The sequence below is a fragment of the Crocodylus porosus genome, unplaced genomic scaffold (assembly GCF_001723895.1).
Source record: "Crocodylus porosus isolate Cpor-Errol unplaced genomic scaffold, CroPor_comp1, whole genome shotgun sequence".
NCBI classification, from domain to species: Eukaryota; Metazoa; Chordata; order Crocodylia; family Crocodylidae; genus Crocodylus; species Crocodylus porosus.
In genome coordinates this window covers 108,604,825-108,609,168 of record NW_017728906.1, presented here as the reverse complement: position 1 = coordinate 108,609,168, position 4,344 = coordinate 108,604,825, and positions in this window count along the sequence as shown.

Here is a 4,344-nt window from a genome sequence, read left to right as displayed (position 1 = left end):
CCACTTCTGATACTAATGTCTACATCATTGATGAAGATGTTAAAAAGTATAGGCCGTAGGGCAGAGCCTTGAGGGACCCCACTGGTCACAGTGCACCAAGACAATTGACTTCCGTCAACTACCACCCTCTGGGTCCTACCACAGAGCCAATTCCCCATCCAGTGGATCGTGGCGAAGCCAAGGCAGCAGTTAGCCAGTTTTGCCAAGAGGTGATCATGGGATACCAGATCAAAGGCTTCTTTAAAGTCAAGATATATGACATCAATCTCTTCCCCCTTGTCCAGGTGATAGATCACCTGGTCGTAAAAGGAAATGAGATTGGTCAGGCAAGACCTCCCCACAACAAACCCCTGCTGGCTATCCCTCAGGATATTGCCATCAGCTAGTCTGTTGAGGATGGCCTCTTTGATAATCTTTTCCAAGACCTTCCCCAGGATAGCAGTCAGGCTGATGGGCCTGTAGTAGTTTGCCAGATCTACTTTCCTCCCTTTCTTGAAGACAGACACCACATTGGCCTTCTTCCAATTTTCAGGCACTTCACCAGAGCTCCAAAGATCCATGCCAGGGGCTGAGCTATGATGCTGGCCAGCTCCTTGAGTACCCTGGGGTATAACCCATCAGGGCCAGATGACCTAAAGGTATCCAGGCTGTCAAGGTGTTCCTTCACGGTGTCAGCTTTGATGGAGGGTAAGGAATCTCCTTCACCCTGGCCTCTCTGACCCACAGTGGGCAGGGCCGTCCCATGGGCCTGGTGGAAAAACTTATGCAAAGTACCCATTAAGCAAGTTTGCTTTTTAATGGGCATCGGTTGTCCATTCTGGTTTAGCAGGGGTCCAATGTTGCCCTTGCTCTTCCTCCAGCTCCCCACATATCTGAAAAAGGATTTTTTATTGTCTTTGATATTTGTAGCTAGCTTGAGTTCCGTCTCAGCCTTGGCTTTCCTGGTTTGCTCTCTGCAGGTCTGGACCAGAGCAGAGTATTCCTCCTTGGTGGTGGTTCCAATCCTCCATCCTTTATAGGTCTTCCTTTTAAGACGCAGGAGGTCCACTAGTTCCCTGGAGAGCCAAGCGGGCTGCTGTGCCCTTTTGCTGCCTTTCCTCCGAGACGGAATAGCCTTTGCTTGTGCATCCAGGATTGAGAAGCAACCACTCGTCTTGAACTCCCCTCCCCCCCCCCCCTTTTAGTTGTGGTCCCTTAGGGCCTCACTGACAAGCCTCCTGAGCTTGTCAAAGTCAGCTTTCCTGAAGTCAAGAACTTTTGAATTACTGATGGACTTGCCAGCTTTACATTGGATGGTGAAGATGATCAGCTCGTGGTCACTGTCACCCAGCTTCCCATCGATCTATAGGTCTCTGATTAGGTCGTCCCCAGTTGCCAGTACCAAGTTGAGCAGCGCTTTACCTCTCGTCAGCCCATACACTTCCTGCATCACATAGAGCTTATCCACGCATGAGAGAAAGCTTTGTGACCGCTCGGATTTGACTGAGCGCTCCTCCCATGAGATGTCTTGGTAGTTAAAGTCTCCCATGACAACCATACACCAGGAGCGTGCAGCCTCAGCCAGTTCCCTAGCAAACTCCAAGGTCTTGACCCTGGATACAGGGTCTGTAGTAGACACCCACCATAGTATCCCCTGTGCCGTGTTCCCCACAGGTTTTAACCCAGAGGGTCTCAAGTTGTCCGCCATGGGTGCCAGTGTCAGCTTGCAGGGATGTGTAGCTTTCCTTGACATAGAAAGCTACACCTCTGCCCCTTCTGTCCACTGGATCCTTCCTATACAGGGTATAGCTGTCTATACCTGTGGCCCAGTCATGGGTGGAGTCCTACTAGGTCTCCATTATCCCAGTGACATCACAGTTATTTGCGTTTAGCAGAAGGACAAGTTCCTCCTGTTTGTTCCCCAAGCTCCTGGCATTTGTGTATAGGCACACAAGTGTCCCCTTGGGGGCCCTAGCATTGCCTGCAATTCGTTCCAGGGCTGGGGCAGGGGTGGGTTCCCTTAAGTGCCTTGGCCTGCTGGCTTTGCAAGGGTTGCTCAGCGGGCCAGCAGTGGCAGTAGCCCCCACATCCCCCGGCAGGCTTAGTTTAAAGCCCGGTGGAGCAGGTCAGCCAGTCTGGCTGAAAAGAACCTCCTCCCCAGATCAAGAGCCTGCAAAGCAAAGAGCGTTAGTTGTAACTGTGTTGGTCTGAGGACACAGGTAGACACGGTTCTTTGGGTAGATGTGATATCTTTTATTAGACCAACTAAAGAGTTGGAAAACTTGTTCTTTGTAAGTTATCGGGCACAAATGTCCTCCCTCAGACATAGGGAAAGTCTGTGCCTGAAGAAGGGCATTTGTGCCTGAAAGCTTGCAAAGAACAATTTTTCTGACTATTTAGTTGGTCTAATAAAAAATATCACATCTACCCAAAGAGCTTTGTCTGCAAAGCAAAATGAGTTCCTCTATCTCATCCCTTAATGCTAATAGCAGTGCAAATTCGCATGACAGCAGGGAGCAGATGCTGGCACCAGTGGCGTTCCCTTCCTGCTGGGAGCCTCTTGAAAGCTCAGGTCTAATTTAATCATTCACAGCCCAGTCCACAGGCCTGATCTCTGCAGCTGGATGATATGAATAATCGGAGCATCTTTGTCATCTTGCTTCAGAGGGCTCTGACCAGTGCACACTCCATTTCTGTGCCAGCAGCTTGGGTGCACAGTACTTCTTGTCTATCCCAGTCAGTAAGAGGCCAACCACTGGAGCCTTTTCTCCAAACTCCCTCACAAAATGAAATCTAAAGGCTATTAATGGGGTTCCAAATCTGGCCCACTCTGCTCTGCTCCCTCTTTGGTTTGTTTGCAGTGCAAACTTTTGGCAGAGTTTGGCAGACCCCAGACTACACCAGGCTCCACCAAAATTCAACAAAACTCAGAGTCCGAAGTGGAACATAAACCTAAAGAAAAGCATCAGTCACTCCAACCAAAGCAAAAATGTCAGGATGGAATCTGCACAGACGCAGCGTGAGTACCTGCAAATGCCCTCATGACCTTTTTTAGCGGAGTCATCCTGCCAGCAGTTGCCAAAGTGTATTTTGTATGGAGACTGTTTACAGGTGCCTTGTCTGCCTATGTCCTTAGACCAACACAGTCACAACCCGCACCCCTGTATAAATGTATACTTTAATTTTCCCTTTCATTCTAGATGCATTTATGTAGCCTTAAAATTGTTGGAGTGCTATGCTGAGAATTGTAGTTTCCTGCAAGTTAATTTCTCTGTCATCTTTGTGAAATGAGAATTTTGAATGGACAGTGAGGCTAAGGAGAGAACTGCATCAGCTAGCCAAGAGGAAACCACAAAGACAGATGTGTCTTTAAACCAGTCCTATCCAGGGTTTACATCTTTCCCCTATGTTGCCCTTTGTTTGAGATTCAGAGTTCTGAATCTTCTTCTGAAGGTAGGAGCTTCTGCCCTTTCTATCAAAAACTGAGCCAGGGTCAGTCTTTTTTCCCCTTATTTACATCTTCTTTACAAAACATCCCAATTCTTGCAGTAGTTTAGTGCTTAGAGCACCCAATTAAGATGTGACAGATCTGGGTTCAAGTCTTTTCCATACCTAAAGAGACTCAAACCCACATCTCCAGAAGATTGCACTAACAGGGCTATTAGCTCCACTGTGGGCTTTCTTAACCTTTCCTGCTGAAGTTATCCTACTTTACAGAAAAGAATAAAAGATTTACTAATGGGAGAGTGAGCATGTCTTTCTAGGTGTGTGCTTAGGGCACTTACTTTGGGTGCATATAAGTGACCTGAGCTAGGGTTCCTGTTCCAATGCTGCTTTGTTTTCTGCCGTCACTGCATGAAATGGGTAGAGACTTTCAGAGAATGGGGACTGTAACCCAAGTCTCTACCTCTCTGAGCAGGGTGAGTTAGGAGAGTTGCCACCAGTATTAAGCTAGACACTCGCACTTATTTTCTGTCTGTGACCCACTGAATCTCAGTACCATAGCCTGCAAAGGGCTTTTTTACACGTGCTCCAGGGTGGAGGGAGGGGAGCTCTAATTAAAGTGCCCACAACATCACACGTATTCACACTTCAAAATGGCAACGGGGACACTTTAACTAAAGTTTGTTCGACCAGCTTTAGTTAAAGTACCCCTGCCCCTACAGTATTTTGAAGCACAGGGACATTGAATACATGTGATGCAGAGACTGCCAGAGCATATTAATTAGCCGATTCATTAGCACGTCCACTCTGACGTGCTAATTATCATGTGTCGGAGCAGACACCCAGAGGTGCTCTGGGTTAGAGTAAAAGGCAGTCCAGGGGAGAGAGACTTAACGGTGGGAGTCTACTATAGACCTCCCA